Raw genomic sequence first — 17,630 nt, 5'->3', positions numbered from 1 at the left:
AGTGCCCGGCATTCCGAAATGGAGGGGTGGAGGAGTGTGGAAGGATGAGAGAATGCAGGCTGCGGCCCTATGAAGCAGGGGGAGGGCTTGCAGTTGGCCTGTGTGGGGATGTGGGAGACGACAGGAGCCTGGTGGGCAAGGGCTGGCTGAAAGGCAGCTGGAGGGACGGAGGGAGGGAAGCACGCACGGAGGAGGAAGAGCAAAGAGAAAAGAGAAAAAAAAGCCAAAGGGGATAAAGAGAAAGAGCAAGAAAGAAAATGTGGCTGGCCAGCACGCCTTGAAGTAGGGAGAAAAGGCAGGGGCCAGCGCCTACGGCCATACTAGTCTGAAAACGCCCGATCTCGTCTGCTCTCGGAAGCTAAGCAGACTCAGGCCTGGTTAGTACTTGGATGGGAGACCGCCTGGGAATACCAGGTGCAGTAGGCTTTTTCCGCCAGCAGTGGCTGCTCAAGTCACCCCTCTGCACTTGTCTTGTGCCAGGCAATGGAGCGGCAGGTTATTTTTGCTGCTGCTGCTGTGCCTGGCATCAGTCTCCTGCAGGCACGAGACACGGAGGGGAGGAGAGCGGAGCGCTGCCAAAATCAGCAAGAAAGGCGGAAAGAAAGGGATTGGGGCTGCACGCTGTCTGCGGGTGGCAGTCAGGAAAGGCGGACAATAGACAATAGGTGCAGGAGTTGGCCATTCTGCCCTTCCAGCCTGCACCACCATTCAATATGATCATGGCTGATCATCCTTAATCAGTATCCTGTTCCTGCCTTATCTCCATAACCCTTGATTCCACTATCCTTGAGAGCTCTATCCAACTCTTTCTTAAATGAATCCAGAGACTGGGCCTCCACTGCCCTCTGGGGCAGAGCATTCCACACAGCCACCACTCTCTGGGTGAAGAAGTTTCTCCTCATCTCTGTCCTAAATGGTCTACCCCGTATTTTTAAGCTGTGTCCTCTGTTTCGGCACTCACCCCGCAGCGGAAACATGTTGCCTGCCGCCAGAGTGTCCAATCCTTTGATCATCTTATATGTCTCAACCAGATCCCCTCTCAGTCTTCTAAACTCAAGGGTACACAAGCCCAGTCGCTCCAGTCTTTCAGTGTAAGGTAATCCCGCCATTCCAGGAATTGACCTCGTGAACCTACGCTGCATTCCCTCAATAGCCAGAATGTCTCTCCTCAAATTTGGAGACCAGAACTGCACACAGTACTCCAGGTGTGGTCTCACCAGGGCCCTGTACAGCTGCAGAAGGACCTCTTTGCTTCTATACTCAATCCCTCTTGTTATGAAGGCCAGCATGCTATTAGCCTTCTTCACTACCTGCTGTACCTGCATGCTTACCTTCATTGAGTGGTGTACAAGAACCCCCAGATCTCTCTGTACTGCCCCTTTACCTAAATTGATTCCACTTAGGTGGTAATCTGCCTTCCTGTTCTTGCCACCAAAGTGGATAAGGATCCATTTATCCACGTGAAAGTGCATCTGCCATGCATCTGAGCACTCACCTAACTTGTCCAGGTCACCCTGTAATCTCCTAACATCCTCATCACATTTCACCCTGCCACCCAGCTGATGAAATTTGCGAATGTTATTGCTAATACCATCTTGTATATCCTGAAGATAGATTGTAAAAAGCTGCGGTCCCAGTACTGATCCGTGCGGTACCCCACTGGTCAGTGCCCGGCATTCCGAAATGGAGGGGTGGAGGAGTGTGGAAGGATGAGAGAATGCAGGCTGCGGCCCTATGAAGCAGGGGGAGGGCTTGCAGTTGGCCTGTGTGGGGATGTGGGAGACTACAGGAGCCTGGTGGGCAAGGGCTGGCTGAAAGGCAGCTGGAGGGACGGAGGGAGGGAAGCACGCACGGAGGAGGAAGAGCAAAGAGAAAAGAGAAAAAAAAGCCAAAGGGGATAAAGAGAAAGAGCAAGAAAGAAAATGTGGCTGGCCAGCACGCCTTGAAGTAGGGAGAAAAGGCAGGGGCCAGCGCCTACGGCCATACTAGTCTGAAAACGCCCGATCTCGTCTGATCTCGGAAGCTAAGCTGACTCTGGCCTGGTTAGTACTTGGATGGGAGACCGCCTGGGAATACCAGGTGCAGTAGGCTTTTTCCGCCAGCAGTGGCTGCTCAAGTCACCCCTCTGCACTTGTCTTGTGCCAGGCAATGGAGCGGCAGGTTATTTTTGCTGCTGCTGCTGTGCCTGGCATCAGTCTCCTGCAGGCACGAGACACGGAGGGGAGGAGAGCGGAGCGCTGCCAAAATCAGCAAGAAAGGCGGAAAGAAAGGGATTGGGGCTGCACGCTGTCTGCGGGTGGCAGTCAGGAAAGGCGGACAATAGACAATAGGTGCAGGAGTTGGCCATTCTGCCCTTCCAGCCTGCACCACCATTCAATATGATCATGGCTGATCATCCTTAATCAGTATCCTGTTCCTGCCTTATCTCCATAACCCTTGATTCCACTATCCTTGAGAGCTCTATCCAACTCTTTCTTAAATGAATCCAGAGACTGGGCCTCCACTGCCCTCTGGGGCAGAGCATTCCACACAGCCACCACTCTCTGGGTGAAGAAGTTTCTCCTCATCTCTGTCCTAAATGGTCTACCCCGTATTTTTAAGCTGTGTCCTCTGTTTCGGCACTCACCCCGCAGCGGAAACATGTTGCCTGCCGCCAGAGTGTCCAATCCTTTGATCATCTTATATGTCTCAACCAGATCCCCTCTCAGTCTTCTAAACTCAAGGGTACACAAGCCCAGTCGCTCCAGTCTTTCAGTGTAAGGTAATCCCGGAATTGACCAGGAATTGACCTCGTGAACCTACGCTGCATTCCCTCAATAGCCAGAATGTCTCTCCTCAAATTTGGAGACCAGAACTGCACACAGTACTCCAGGTGTGGTCTCACCAGGGCCCTGTACAGCTGCAGAAGGACCTCTTTGCTTCTATACTCAATCCCTCTTGTTATGAAGGCCAGCATGCTATTAGCCTTCTTCACTACCTGCTGTACCTGCATGCTTACCTTCATTGAGTGGTGTACAAGAACCCCCAGATCTCTCTGTACTGCCCCTTTACCTAAATTGATTCCACTTAGGTGGTAATCTGCCTTCCTGTTCTTGCCACCAAAGTGGATAAGGATCCATTTATCCACGTGAAAGTGCATCTGCCATGCATCTGAGCACTCACCTAACTTGTCCAGGTCACCCTGTAATCTCCTAACATCCTCATCACATTTCACCCTGCCACCCAGCTGATGAAATGTGCGAATGTTATTGCTAATACCATCTTGTATATCCTGAAGATAGATTGTAAAAAGCTGCGGTCCCAGTACTGATCCGTGCGGTACCCCACTGGTCAGTGCCCGGCATTCCGAAATGGAGGGGTGGAGGAGTGTGGAAGGATGAGAGAATGCAGGCTGCGGCCCTATGAAGCAGGGGGAGGGCTTGCAGTTGGCCTGTGTGGGGATGTGGGAGACTACAGGAGCCTGGTGGGCAAGGGCTGGCTGAAAGGCAGCTGGAGGGACGGAGGGAGGGAAGCACGCACGGAGGAGGAAGAGCAAAGAGAAAAGAGAAAAAAAAGCCAAAGGGGATAAAGAGAAAGAGCAAGAAAGAAAATGTGGCTGGCCAGCACGCCTTGAAGTAGGGAGAAAAGGCAGGGGCCAGCGCCTACGGCCATACTAGTCTGAAAACGCCTGATCTCGTCTGATCTCGGAAGCTAAGCAGACTCAGGCCTGGTTAGTACTTGGATGGGAGACCGCCTGGGAATACCAGGTGCAGTAGGCTTTTTCCGCCAGCAGTGGCTGCTCAAGTCACCCCTCTGCACTTGTCTTGTGCCAGGCAATGGAGCGGCAGGTTATTTTTGCTGCTGCTGCTGTGCCTGGCATCAGTCTCCTGCAGGCACGAGACACGGAGGGGAGGAGAGCGGAGCGCTGCCAAAATCAGCAAGAAAGGCGGAAAGAAAGGGATTGGGGCTGCACGCTGTCTGCGGGTGGCAGTCAGGAAAGGCGGACAATAGACAATAGGTGCAGGAGTTGGCCATTCTGCCCTTCCAGCCTGCACCACCATTCAATATGATCATGGCTGATCATCCTTAATCAGTATCCTGTTCCTGCCTTATCTCCATAACCCTTGATTCCACTATCCTTGAGAGCTCTATCCAACTCTTTCTTAAATGAATCCAGAGACTGGGCCTCCACTGCCCTCTGGGGCAGAGCATTCCACACAGCCACCACTCTCTGGGTGAAGAAGTTTCTCCTCATCTCTGTCCTAAATGGTCTACCCCGTATTTTTAAGCTGTGTCCTCTGTTTCGGCACTCACCCCGCAGCGGAAACACGTTGCCTGCCGCCAGAGTGTCCAATCCTTTGATCATCTTATATGTCTCAACCAGATCCCCTCTCAGTCTTCTAAACTCAAGGGTACACAAGCCCAGTCGCTCCAGTCTTTCAGTGTAAGGTAATCCCGGAATTGACCAGGAATTGACCTCGTGAACCTACGCTGCATTCCCTCAATAGCCAGAATGTCTCTCCTCAAATTTGGAGACCAGAACTGCACACAGTACTCCAGGTGTGGTCTCACCAGGGCCCTGTACAGCTGCAGAAGGACCTCTTTGCTTCTATACTCAATCCCTCTTGTTATGAAGGCCAGCATGCTATTAGCCTTCTTCACTACCTGCTGTACCTGCATGCTTACCTTCATTGAGTGGTGTACAAGAACCCCCAGATCTCTCTGTACTGCCCCTTTACCTAAATTGATTCCACTTAGGTGGTAATCTGCCTTCCTGTTCTTGCCACCAAAGTGGATAAGGATCCATTTATCCACGTGAAAGTGCATCTGCCATGCATCTGAGCACTCACCTAACTTGTCCAGGTCACCCTGTAATCTCCTAACATCCTCATCACATTTCACCCTGCCACCCAGCTGATGAAATTTGCGAATGTTATTGCTAATACCATCTTGTATATCCTGAAGATAGATTGTAAAAAGCTGCGGTCCCAGTACTGATCCGTGCGGTACCCCACTGGTCAGTGCCCGGCATTCCGAAATGGAGGGGTGGAGGAGTGTGGAAGGATGAGAGAATGCAGGCTGCGGCCCTATGAAGCAGGGGGAGGGCTTGCAGTTGGCCTGTGTGGGGATGTGGGAGACGACAGGAGCCTGGTGGGCAAGGGCTGGCTGAAAGGCAGCTGGAGGGACGGAGGGAGGGAAGCACGCACGGAGGAGGAAGAGCAAAGAGAAAAGAGAAAAAAAAGCCAAAGGGGATAAAGAGAAAGAGCAAGAAAGAAAATGTGGCTGGCCAGCACGCCTTGAAGTAGGGAGAAAAGGCAGGGGCCAGCGCCTACGGCCATACTAGTCTGAAAACGCCCGATCTCGTCTGCTCTCGGAAGCTAAGCAGACTCAGGCCTGGTTAGTACTTGGATGGGAGACCGCCTGGGAATACCAGGTGCAGTAGGCTTTTTCCGCCAGCAGTGGCTGCTCAAGTCACCCCTCTGCACTTGTCTTGTGCCAGGCAATGGAGCGGCAGGTTATTTTTGCTGCTGCTGCTGTGCCTGGCATCAGTCTCCTGCAGGCACGAGACACGGAGGGGAGGAGAGCGGAGCGCTGCCAAAATCAGCAAGAAAGGCGGAAAGAAAGGGATTGGGGCTGCACGCTGTCTGCGGGTGGCAGTCAGGAAAGGCGGACAATAGACAATAGGTGCAGGAGTTGGCCATTCTGCCCTTCCAGCCTGCACCACCATTCAATATGATCATGGCTGATCATCCTTAATCAGTATCCTGTTCCTGCCTTATCTCCATAACCCTTGATTCCACTATCCTTGAGAGCTCTATCCAACTCTTTCTTAAATGAATCCAGAGACTGGGCCTCCACTGCCCTCTGGGGCAGAGCATTCCACACAGCCACCACTCTCTGGGTGAAGAAGTTTCTCCTCATCTCTGTCCTAAATGGTCTACCCCGTATTTTTAAGCTGTGTCCTCTGTTTCGGCACTCACCCCGCAGCGGAAACATGTTGCCTGCCGCCAGAGTGTCCAATCCTTTGATCATCTTATATGTCTCAACCAGATCCCCTCTCAGTCTTCTAAACTCAAGGGTACACAAGCCCAGTCGCTCCAGTCTTTCAGTGTAAGGTAATCCCGCCATTCCAGGAATTGACCTCGTGAACCTACGCTGCATTCCCTCAATAGCCAGAATGTCTCTCCTCAAATTTGGAGACCAGAACTGCACACAGTACTCCAGGTGTGGTCTCACCAGGGCCCTGTACAGCTGCAGAAGGACCTCTTTGCTTCTATACTCAATCCCTCTTGTTATGAAGGCCAGCATGCTATTAGCCTTCTTCACTACCTGCTGTACCTGCATGCTTACCTTCATTGAGTGGTGTACAAGAACCCCCAGATCTCTCTGTACTGCCCCTTTACCTAAATTGATTCCACTTAGGTGGTAATCTGCCTTCCTGTTCTTGCCACCAAAGTGGATAAGGATCCATTTATCCACGTGAAAGTGCATCTGCCATGCATCTGAGCACTCACCTAACTTGTCCAGGTCACCCTGTAATCTCCTAACATCCTCATCACATTTCACCCTGCCACCCAGCTGATGAAATTTGCGAATGTTATTGCTAATACCATCTTGTATATCCTGAAGATAGATTGTAAAAAGCTGCGGTCCCAGTACTGATCCGTGCGGTACCCCACTGGTCAGTGCCCGGCATTCCGAAATGGAGGGGTGGAGGAGTGTGGAAGGATGAGAGAATGCAGGCTGCGGCCCTATGAAGCAGGGGGAGGGCTTGCAGTTGGCCTGTGTGGGGATGTGGGAGACTACAGGAGCCTGGTGGGCAAGGGCTGGCTGAAAGGCAGCTGGAGGGACGGAGGGAGGGAAGCACGCACGGAGGAGGAAGAGCAAAGAGAAAAGAGAAAAAAAAGCCAAAGGGGATAAAGAGAAAGAGCAAGAAAGAAAATGTGGCTGGCCAGCACGCCTTGAAGTAGGGAGAAAAGGCAGGGGCCAGCGCCTACGGCCATACTAGTCTGAAAACGCCCGATCTCGTCTGATCTCGGAAGCTAAGCTGACTCTGGCCTGGTTAGTACTTGGATGGGAGACCGCCTGGGAATACCAGGTGCAGTAGGCTTTTTCCGCCAGCAGTGGCTGCTCAAGTCACCCCTCTGCACTTGTCTTGTGCCAGGCAATGGAGCGGCAGGTTATTTTTGCTGCTGCTGCTGTGCCTGGCATCAGTCTCCTGCAGGCACGAGACACGGAGGGGAGGAGAGCGGAGCGCTGCCAAAATCAGCAAGAAAGGCGGAAAGAAAGGGATTGGGGCTGCACGCTGTCTGCGGGTGGCAGTCAGGAAAGGCGGACAATAGACAATAGGTGCAGGAGTTGGCCATTCTGCCCTTCCAGCCTGCACCACCATTCAATATGATCATGGCTGATCATCCTTAATCAGTATCCTGTTCCTGCCTTATCTCCATAACCCTTGATTCCACTATCCTTGAGAGCTCTATCCAACTCTTTCTTAAATGAATCCAGAGACTGGGCCTCCACTGCCCTCTGGGGCAGAGCATTCCACACAGCCACCACTCTCTGGGTGAAGAAGTTTCTCCTCATCTCTGTCCTAAATGGTCTACCCCGTATTTTTAAGCTGTGTCCTCTGTTTCGGCACTCACCCCGCAGCGGAAACATGTTGCCTGCCGCCAGAGTGTCCAATCCTTTGATCATCTTATATGTCTCAACCAGATCCCCTCTCAGTCTTCTAAACTCAAGGGTACACAAGCCCAGTCGCTCCAGTCTTTCAGTGTAAGGTAATCCCGGAATTGACCAGGAATTGACCTCGTGAACCTACGCTGCATTCCCTCAATAGCCAGAATGTCTCTCCTCAAATTTGGAGACCAGAACTGCACACAGTACTCCAGGTGTGGTCTCACCAGGGCCCTGTACAGCTGCAGAAGGACCTCTTTGCTTCTATACTCAATCCCTCTTGTTATGAAGGCCAGCATGCTATTAGCCTTCTTCACTACCTGCTGTACCTGCATGCTTACCTTCATTGAGTGGTGTACAAGAACCCCCAGATCTCTCTGTACTGCCCCTTTACCTAAATTGATTCCACTTAGGTGGTAATCTGCCTTCCTGTTCTTGCCACCAAAGTGGATAAGGATCCATTTATCCACGTGAAAGTGCATCTGCCATGCATCTGAGCACTCACCTAACTTGTCCAGGTCACCCTGTAATCTCCTAACATCCTCATCACATTTCACCCTGCCACCCAGCTGATGAAATGTGCGAATGTTATTGCTAATACCATCTTGTATATCCTGAAGATAGATTGTAAAAAGCTGCGGTCCCAGTACTGATCCGTGCGGTACCCCACTGGTCAGTGCCCGGCATTCCGAAATGGAGGGGTGGAGGAGTGTGGAAGGATGAGAGAATGCAGGCTGCGGCCCTATGAAGCAGGGGGAGGGCTTGCAGTTGGCCTGTGTGGGGATGTGGGAGACTACAGGAGCCTGGTGGGCAAGGGCTGGCTGAAAGGCAGCTGGAGGGACGGAGGGAGGGAAGCACGCACGGAGGAGGAAGAGCAAAGAGAAAAGAGAAAAAAAAGCCAAAGGGGATAAAGAGAAAGAGCAAGAAAGAAAATGTGGCTGGCCAGCACGCCTTGAAGTAGGGAGAAAAGGCAGGGGCCAGCGCCTACGGCCATACTAGTCTGAAAACGCCTGATCTCGTCTGATCTCGGAAGCTAAGCAGACTCAGGCCTGGTTAGTACTTGGATGGGAGACCGCCTGGGAATACCAGGTGCAGTAGGCTTTTTCCGCCAGCAGTGGCTGCTCAAGTCACCCCTCTGCACTTGTCTTGTGCCAGGCAATGGAGCGGCAGGTTATTTTTGCTGCTGCTGCTGTGCCTGGCATCAGTCTCCTGCAGGCACGAGACACGGAGGGGAGGAGAGCGGAGCGCTGCCAAAATCAGCAAGAAAGGCGGAAAGAAAGGGATTGGGGCTGCACGCTGTCTGCGGGTGGCAGTCAGGAAAGGCGGACAATAGACAATAGGTGCAGGAGTTGGCCATTCTGCCCTTCCAGCCTGCACCACCATTCAATATGATCATGGCTGATCATCCTTAATCAGTATCCTGTTCCTGCCTTATCTCCATAACCCTTGATTCCACTATCCTTGAGAGCTCTATCCAACTCTTTCTTAAATGAATCCAGAGACTGGGCCTCCACTGCCCTCTGGGGCAGAGCATTCCACACAGCCACCACTCTCTGGGTGAAGAAGTTTCTCCTCATCTCTGTCCTAAATGGTCTACCCCGTATTTTTAAGCTGTGTCCTCTGTTTCGGCACTCACCCCGCAGCGGAAACACGTTGCCTGCCGCCAGAGTGTCCAATCCTTTGATCATCTTATATGTCTCAACCAGATCCCCTCTCAGTCTTCTAAACTCAAGGGTACACAAGCCCAGTCGCTCCAGTCTTTCAGTGTAAGGTAATCCCGGAATTGACCAGGAATTGACCTCGTGAACCTACGCTGCATTCCCTCAATAGCCAGAATGTCTCTCCTCAAATTTGGAGACCAGAACTGCACACAGTACTCCAGGTGTGGTCTCACCAGGGCCCTGTACAGCTGCAGAAGGACCTCTTTGCTTCTATACTCAATCCCTCTTGTTATGAAGGCCAGCATGCTATTAGCCTTCTTCACTACCTGCTGTACCTGCATGCTTACCTTCATTGAGTGGTGTACAAGAACCCCCAGATCTCTCTGTACTGCCCCTTTACCTAAATTGATTCCACTTAGGTGGTAATCTGCCTTCCTGTTCTTGCCACCAAAGTGGATAAGGATCCATTTATCCACGTGAAAGTGCATCTGCCATGCATCTGAGCACTCACCTAACTTGTCCAGGTCACCCTGTAATCTCCTAACATCCTCATCACATTTCACCCTGCCACCCAGCTGATGAAATTTGCGAATGTTATTGCTAATACCATCTTGTATATCCTGAAGATAGATTGTAAAAAGCTGCGGTCCCAGTACTGATCCGTGCGGTACCCCACTGGTCAGTGCCCGGCATTCCGAAATGGAGGGGTGGAGGAGTGTGGAAGGATGAGAGAATGCAGGCTGCGGCCCTATGAAGCAGGGGGAGGGCTTGCAGTTGGCCTGTGTGGGGATGTGGGAGACGACAGGAGCCTGGTGGGCAAGGGCTGGCTGAAAGGCAGCTGGAGGGACGGAGGGAGGGAAGCACGCACGGAGGAGGAAGAGCAAAGAGAAAAGAGAAAAAAAAGCCAAAGGGGATAAAGAGAAAGAGCAAGAAAGAAAATGTGGCTGGCCAGCACGCCTTGAAGTAGGGAGAAAAGGCAGGGGCCAGCACCTACGGCCATACTAGTCTGAAAACGCCCGATCTCGTCTGATCTCGGAAGCTAAGCAGACTCAGGCCTGGTTAGTACTTGGATGGGAGACCGCCTGGGAATACCAGGTGCAGTAGGCTTTTTCCACCAGCAGTGGCTGCTCAAGTCACCCCTCTGCACTTGTCTTGTGCCAGGCAATGGAGCGGCAGGTTATTTTTGCTGCTGCTGCTGTGCCTGGCATCAGTCTCCTGCAGGCACGAGACACGGAGGGGAGGAGAGCGGAGCGCTGCCAAAATCAGCAAGAAAGGCGGAAAGAAAGGGATTGGGGCTGCACGCTGTCTGCGGGTGGCAGTCAGGAAAGGCGGACAATAGACAATAGGTGCAGGAGTTGGCCATTCTGCCCTTCCAGCCTGCACCACCATTCAATATGATCATGGCTGATCATCCTTAATCAGTATCCTGTTCCTGCCTTATCTCCATAACCCTTGATTCCACTATCCTTGAGAGCTCTATCCAACTCTTTCTTAAATGAATCCAGAGACTGGGCCTCCACTGCCCTCTGGGGCAGAGCATTCCACACAGCCACCACTCTCTGGGTGAAGAAGTTTCTCCTCATCTCTGTCCTAAATGGTCTACCCCGTATTTTTAAGCTGTGTCCTCTGTTTCGGCACTCACCCCGCAGCGGAAACATGTTGCCTGCCGCCAGAGTGTCCAATCCTTTGATCATCTTATATGTCTCAACCAGATCCCCTCTCAGTCTTCTAAACTCAAGGGTACACAAGCCCAGTCGCTCCAGTCTTTCAGTGTAAGGTAATCCCGGAATTGACCAGGAATTGACCTCGTGAACCTACGCTGCATTCCCTCAATAGCCAGAATGTCTCTCCTCAAATTTGGAGACCAGAACTGCACACAGTACTCCAGGTGTGGTCTCACCAGGGCCCTGTACAGCTGCAGAAGGACCTCTTTGCTTCTATACTCAATCCCTCTTGTTATGAAGGCCAGCATGCTATTAGCCTTCTTCACTACCTGCTGTACCTGCATGCTTACCTTCATTGAGTGGTGTACAAGAACCCCCAGATCTCTCTGTACTGCCCCTTTACCTAAATTGATTCCACTTAGGTGGTAATCTGCCTTCCTGTTCTTGCCACCAAAGTGGATAAGGATCCATTTATCCACGTGAAAGTGCATCTGCCATGCATCTGAGCACTCACCTAACTTGTCCAGGTCACCCTGTAATCTCCTAACATCCTCATCACATTTCACCCTGCCACCCAGCTGATGAAATTTGCGAATGTTATTGCTAATACCATCTTGTATATCCTGAAGATAGATTGTAAAAAGCTGCGGTCCCAGTACTGATCCGTGCGGTACCCCACTGGTCAGTGCCCGGCATTCCGAAATGGAGGGGTGGAGGAGTGTGGAAGGATGAGAGAATGCAGGCTGCGGCCCTATGAAGCAGGGGGAGGGCTTGCAGTTGGCCTGTGTGGGGATGTGGGAGACTACAGGAGCCTGGTGGGCAAGGGCTGGCTGAAAGGCAGCTGGAGGGACGGAGGGAGGGAAGCACGCACGGAGGAGGAAGAGCAAAGAGAAAAGAGAAAAAAAAGCCAAAGGGGATAAAGAGAAAGAGCAAGAAAGAAAATGTGGCTGGCCAGCACGCCTTGAAGTAGGGAGAAAAGGCAGGGGCCAGCGCCTACGGCCATACTAGTCTGAAAACGCCCGATCTCGTCTGATCTCGGAAGCTAAGCAGACTCAGGCCTGGTTAGTACTTGGATGGGAGACCGCCTGGGAATACCAGGTGCAGTAGGCTTTTTCCGCCAGCAGTGGCTGCTCAAGTCACCCCTCTGCACTTGTCTTGTGCCAGGCAATGGAGCGGCAGGTTATTTTTGCTGCTGCTGCTGTGCCTGGCATCAGTCTCCTGCAGGCACGAGACACGGAGGGGAGGAGAGCGGAGCGCTGCCAAAATCAGCAAGAAAGGCGGAAAGAAAGGGATTGGGGCTGCACGCTGTCTGCGGGTGGCAGTCAGGAAAGGCGGACAATAGACAATAGGTGCAGGAGTTGGCCATTCTGCCCTTCCAGCCTGCACCACCATTCAATATGATCATGGCTGATCATCCTTAATCAGTATCCTGTTCCTGCCTTATCTCCATAACCCTTGATTCCACTATCCTTGAGAGCTCTATCCAACTCTTTCTTAAATGAATCCAGAGACTGGGCCTCCACTGCCCTCTGGGGCAGAGCATTCCACACAGCCACCACTCTCTGGGTGAAGAAGTTTCTCCTCATCTCTGTCCTAAATGGTCTACCCCGTATTTTTAAGCTGTGTCCTCTGTTTCGGCACTCACCCCGCAGCGGAAACATGTTGCCTGCCGCCAGAGTGTCCAATCCTTTGATCATCTTATATGTCTCAACCAGATCCCCTCTCAGTCTTCTAAACTCAAGGGTACACAAGCCCAGTCGCTCCAGTCTTTCAGTGTAAGGTAATCCCGCCATTCCAGGAATTGACCTCGTGAACCTACGCTGCATTCCCTCAATAGCCAGAATGTCTCTCCTCAAATTTGGAGACCAGAACTGCACACAGTACTCCAGGTGTGGTCTCACCAGGGCCCTGTACAGCTGCAGAAGGACCTCTTTGCTTCTATACTCAATCCCTCTTGTTATGAAGGCCAGCATGCTATTAGCCTTCTTCACTACCTGCTGTACCTGCATGCTTACCTTCATTGAGTGGTGTACAAGAACCCCCAGATCTCTCTGTACTGCCCCTTTACCTAAATTGATTCCACTTAGGTGGTAATCTGCCTTCCTGTTCTTGCCACCAAAGTGGATAAGGATCCATTTATCCACGTGAAAGTGCATCTGCCATGCATCTGAGCACTCACCTAACTTGTCCAGGTCACCCTGTAATCTCCTAACATCCTCATCACATTTCACCCTGCCACCCAGCTGATGAAATTTGCGAATGTTATTGCTAATACCATCTTGTATATCCTGAAGATAGATTGTAAAAAGCTGCGGTCCCAGTACTGATCCGTGCGGTACCCCACTGGTCAGTGCCCGGCATTCCGAAATGGAGGGGTGGAGGAGTGTGGAAGGATGAGAGAATGCAGGCTGCGGCCCTATGAAGCAGGGGGAGGGCTTGCAGTTGGCCTGTGTGGGGATGTGGGAGACTACAGGAGCCTGGTGGGCAAGGGCTGGCTGAAAGGCAGCTGGAGGGACGGAGGGAGGGAAGCACGCACGGAGGAGGAAGAGCAAAGAGAAAAGAGAAAAAAAAGCCAAAGGGGATAAAGAGAAAGAGCAACAAAGAAAATGTGGCTGGCCAGCACGCTTTGAAGTAGGGAGAAAAGGCAGGGGCCAGCGCCTACGGCCTTACTAGTCTGAAAACGCCCGATCTCGTCTGATCTTGGAAGCTAAGCAGACTCAGGCCTGGTTAGTACTTGGATGGGAGACCGCCTGGGCATACCAGGTGCAGTAGGCTTTTTCCGCCAGCAGTGGCTGCTCAAGTCACCCCTCTGCACTTGTCTTGTGCCAGGCAATGGAGCGGCAGGTTATTTTTGCTGCTGCTGCTGTGCCTGGCATCAGTCTCCTGCAGGCACGAGACACGGAGGGGAGGAGAGCGGAGCGCTGCCAAAATCAGCAAGAAAGGGATTGGGGCTGCACGCTGTCTGCGGGAGGCAGTCAGGAAAGGCGGACAATAGACAATAGGTGCAGGAGTTGGCCATTCTGCCCTTCCAGCCTGCACCACCATTCAATATGATCATGGCTGATCATCCTTAATCAGTATCCTGTTCCTGCCTTATCTCCATAACCCTTGATTCCACTATCCTTGAGAGCTCTATCCAACTCTTTCTTAAATGAATCCAGAGACTGGGCCTCCACTGCCCTCTGGGGCAGATCATTCCACACAGCCACCACTCTCTGGGTGAAGAAGTTTCTCCTCATCTCTGTCCTAAATGGTCTACCCCGTATTTTTAAGCTGTGTCCTCTGTTTCGGCACTCACCCCGCAGCGGAAACATGTTGCCTGCCGCCAGAGTGTCCAATCCTTTGATCATCTTATATGTCTCAACCAGATCCCCTCTCAGTCTTCTAAACTCAAGGGTACACAAGCCCAGTCGCTCCAGTCTTTCAGTGTAAGGTAATCCCGCCATTCCAGGAATTGACCTCGTGAACCTACGCTGCATTCCCTCAATAGCCAGAATGTCTCTCCTCAAATTTGGAGACCAGAACTGCACACAGTACTCCAGGTGTGGTCTCACCAGGGCCCTGTACAGCTGCAGAAGGACCTCTTTGCTTCTATACACAATCCCTCTTGTTATGAAGGCCAGCATGCTATTAGCCTTCTTCACTACCTGCTGTACCTGCATGCTTACCTTCATTGAGTGGTGTACAAGAACCCCCAGATCTCTCTGTACTGCCCCTTTACCTAAATTGATTCCACTTAGGTGGTAATCTGCCTTCCTGTTCTTGCCACCAAAGTGGATAAGGATCCATTTATCCACGTGAAAGTGCATCTGCCATGCATCTGAGCACTCACCTAACTTGTCCAGGTCACCCTGTAATCTCCTAACATCCTCATCACATTTCACCCTGCCACCCAGCTGATGAAATTTGCGAATGTTATTGCTAATACCATCTTGTATATCCTGAAGATAGATTGTAAAAAGCTGCGGTCCCAGTACTGATCCGTGCGGTACCCCACTGGTCAGTGCCCGGCATTCCGAAATGGAGGGGTGGAGGAGTGTGGAAGGATGAGAGAATGCAGGCTGCGGCCCTATGAAGCAGGGGGAGGGCTTGCAGTTGGCCTGTGTGGGGATGTGGGAGACGACAGGAGCCTGGTGGGCAAGGGCTGGCTGAAAGGCAGCTGGAGGGACGGAGGGAGGGAAGCACGCACGGAGGAGGAAGAGCAAAGAGAAAAGAGAAAAAAAAGCCAAAGGGGATAAAGAGAAAGAGCAAGAAAGAAAATGTGGCTGGCCAGCACGCCTTGAAGTAGGGAGAAAAGGCAGGGGCCAGCGCCTACGGCCATACTAGTCTGAAAACGCCCGATCTCGTCTGATCTCGGAAGCTAAGCAGACTCAGGCCTGGTTAGTACTTGGATGGGAGACCGCCTGGGAATACCAGGTGCAGTAGGCTTTTTCCGCCAGCAGTGGCTGCTCAAGTCACCCCTCTGCACTTGTCTTGTGCCAGGCAATGGAGCGGCAGGTTATTTTTGCTGCTGCTGCTGTGCCTGGCATCAGTCTCCTGCAGGCACGAGACACGGAGGGGAGGAGAGCGGAGCGCTGCCAAAATCAGCAAGAAAGGCGGAAAGAAAGGGATTGGGGCTGCACGCTGTCTGCAGGTGGCAGTCAGGAAAGGCGGACAATAGACAATAGGTGCAGGAGTTGGCCATTCTGCCCTTCCAGCCTGCACCACCATTCAATATGATCATGGCTGATCAGCCTTAATCAGTATCCTGTTCCTGCCTTATCTCCATAACCCTTGATTCCACTATCCTTGAGAGCTCTATCCAACTCTTTCTTAAATGAATCCAGAGACTGGGCCTCCACTGCCCTCTGGGGCAGAGCATTCCACACAGCCACCACTCTCTGGGTGAAGAAGTTTCTCCTCATCTCTGTCCTAAATGGTCTACCCCGTATTTTTAAGCTGTGTCCTCTGTTTCGGCACTCACCCCGCAGCGGAAACATGTTGCCTGCCGCCAGAGTGTCCAATCCTTTGATCATCTTATATGTCTCAACCAGATCCCCTCTCAGTCTTCTAAACTCAAGGGTACACAAGCCCAGTCGCTCCAGTCTTTCAGTGTAAGGTAATCCCGCCATTCCAGGAATTGACCTCGTGAACCTACGCTGCATTCCCTCAATAGCCAGAATGTCTCTCCTCAAATTTGGAGACCAGAACTGCACACAGTACTCCAGGTGTGGTCTCACCAGGGCCCTGTACAGCTGCAGAAGGACCTCTTTGCTTCTATACTCAATCCTTCTTGTTATGAAGGCCAGCATGCTATTAGCCTTCTTCACTACCTGCTGTACCTGCATGCTTACCTTCATTGAGTGGTGTACAAGAACCCCCAGATCTCTCTGTACTGCCCCTTTACCTAAATTGATTCCACTTAGGTGGTAATCTGCCTTCCTGTTCTTGCCACCAAAGTGGATAAGGATCCATTTATCCACGTGAAAGTGCATCTGCCATGCATCTGAGCACTCACCTAACTTGTCCAGGTCACCCTGTAATCTCCTAACATCCTCATCACATTTCACCCTGCCACCCAGCTGATGAAATTTGCGAATGTTATTGCTAATACCATCTTGTATATCCTGAAGATAGATTGTAAAAAGCTGCGGTCCCAGTACTGATCCGTGCGGTACCCCACTGGTCAGTGCCCGGCATTCCGAAATGGAGGGGTGGAGGAGTGTGGAAGGATGAGAGAATGCAGGCTGCGGCCCTATGAAGCAGGGGGAGGGCTTGCAGTTGGCCTGTGTGGGGATGTGTGAGACTACAGGAGCCTGGTGGGCAAGGGCTGGCTGAAAGGCAGCTGGAGGGACGGAGGGAGGGAAGCACGCACGGAGGAGGAAGAGCAAAGAGAAAAGAGAAAAAAAAGCCAAAGGGGATAAAGAGAAAGAGCAAGAAAGAAAATGTGGCTGGCCAGCACGCCTTGAAGTAGGGAGAAAAGGCAGGGGCCAGCGCCTACGGCCATACTAGTCTGAAAACGCCCGATCTCGTCTGATCTCGGAAGCTAAGCAGACTCAGGCCTGGTTAGTACTTGGATGGGAGACCGCCTGGGAATACCAGGTGCAGTAGGCTTTTTCCGCCAGCAGTGGCTGCTCAAGTCACCCCTCTGCACTTGTCTTGTGCCAGGCAATGGAGCGGCAGGTTATTTTTGTTGCTGCTGCTGTGCCTGGCATCAGACACGGAGGGGAGGAGAGCGGAGCGCTGCCAAAATCAGCAAGAAAGGCGGAAAGAAAGGGATTGGGGCTGCACGCTGTCTGCGGGTGGCAGTCAGGAAAGGCGGACAATAGACAATAGGTGCAGGAGTTGGCCATTCTGCCCTTCCAGCCTGCACCACCATTCAATATGATCATGGCTGATCATCCTTAATCAGTATCCTGTTCCTGCCTTATCTCCATAACCCTTGATTCCACTATCCTTGAGAGCTCTATCCAACTCTTTCTTAAATGAATCCAGAGACTGGGCCTCCACTGCCCTCTGGGGCAGAGCATTCCACACAGCCACCACTCTCTGGGTGAAGAAGTTTCTCCTCATCTCTGTCCTAAATGGTCTACCCCGTATTTTTAAGCTGTGTCCTCTGTTTCGGCACTCACCCCGCAGCGGAAACATGTTGCCTGCCGCCAGAGTGTCC

General features: G+C 52.0%; 10 non-coding genes and 1 pseudogene across 10 annotated transcripts; all 11 read left to right on the top strand.

Annotated features, from left to right (window-relative positions):
* Positions 1-307: 307 nt before the first annotated feature.
* Positions 308-426, top strand: LOC148151638 (5S ribosomal RNA). The gene has a single exon (XR_015755514.1). It is a non-coding gene; the product is annotated as a 5S ribosomal RNA (ribosomal RNA).
* A 1,546-nt stretch (positions 427-1,972) lies between these two features.
* Positions 1,973-2,091, top strand: LOC148151637 (5S ribosomal RNA). Its single transcript, XR_015755996.1, has one exon. It is a non-coding gene; the product is annotated as a 5S ribosomal RNA (ribosomal RNA).
* Positions 2,092-3,639: 1,548 nt separating this feature from the next.
* On the top strand, positions 3,640-3,758 carry LOC148151636 (5S ribosomal RNA). The gene has a single exon (XR_015756789.1). It is a non-coding gene; the product is annotated as a 5S ribosomal RNA (ribosomal RNA).
* Positions 3,759-5,306: 1,548 nt separating this feature from the next.
* Positions 5,307-5,425, top strand: LOC148151635 (5S ribosomal RNA). The gene has a single exon (XR_015755510.1). It is a non-coding gene; the product is annotated as a 5S ribosomal RNA (ribosomal RNA).
* A 1,546-nt stretch (positions 5,426-6,971) lies between these two features.
* On the top strand, positions 6,972-7,090 carry LOC148151634 (5S ribosomal RNA). The gene has a single exon (XR_015755995.1). It is a non-coding gene; the product is annotated as a 5S ribosomal RNA (ribosomal RNA).
* A 1,548-nt stretch (positions 7,091-8,638) lies between these two features.
* LOC148151633 (5S ribosomal RNA) lies at positions 8,639-8,757 on the top strand. The gene has a single exon (XR_015756788.1). It is a non-coding gene; the product is annotated as a 5S ribosomal RNA (ribosomal RNA).
* Positions 8,758-10,305: 1,548 nt separating this feature from the next.
* LOC148151632 (5S ribosomal RNA) lies at positions 10,306-10,424 on the top strand. Its single transcript, XR_015755378.1, has one exon. It is a non-coding gene; the product is annotated as a 5S ribosomal RNA (ribosomal RNA).
* Positions 10,425-11,972: 1,548 nt separating this feature from the next.
* On the top strand, positions 11,973-12,091 carry LOC148151631 (5S ribosomal RNA). The gene has a single exon (XR_015756606.1). It is a non-coding gene; the product is annotated as a 5S ribosomal RNA (ribosomal RNA).
* Positions 12,092-13,637: 1,546 nt separating this feature from the next.
* On the top strand, positions 13,638-13,756 carry LOC148151630 (5S ribosomal RNA; annotated as a pseudogene).
* Positions 13,757-15,290: 1,534 nt separating this feature from the next.
* LOC148151629 (5S ribosomal RNA) lies at positions 15,291-15,409 on the top strand. The gene has a single exon (XR_015756605.1). It is a non-coding gene; the product is annotated as a 5S ribosomal RNA (ribosomal RNA).
* Positions 15,410-16,955: 1,546 nt separating this feature from the next.
* LOC148151628 (5S ribosomal RNA) lies at positions 16,956-17,074 on the top strand. The gene has a single exon (XR_015756604.1). It is a non-coding gene; the product is annotated as a 5S ribosomal RNA (ribosomal RNA).
* Positions 17,075-17,630: the final 556 nt, after the last annotated feature.

This window comes from Chiloscyllium plagiosum, unplaced genomic scaffold (assembly GCF_037043375.1).
Source record: "Chiloscyllium plagiosum isolate Xiang-an unplaced genomic scaffold, Cpla_swu_hap1 HiC_scaffold_3, whole genome shotgun sequence".
NCBI lineage: Eukaryota > Metazoa > Chordata > Chondrichthyes > Orectolobiformes > Hemiscylliidae > Chiloscyllium > Chiloscyllium plagiosum.
The sequence above is the reverse complement of the archived record's forward strand: the minus strand, read 5'-3'. Positions and strand labels throughout refer to the sequence as shown.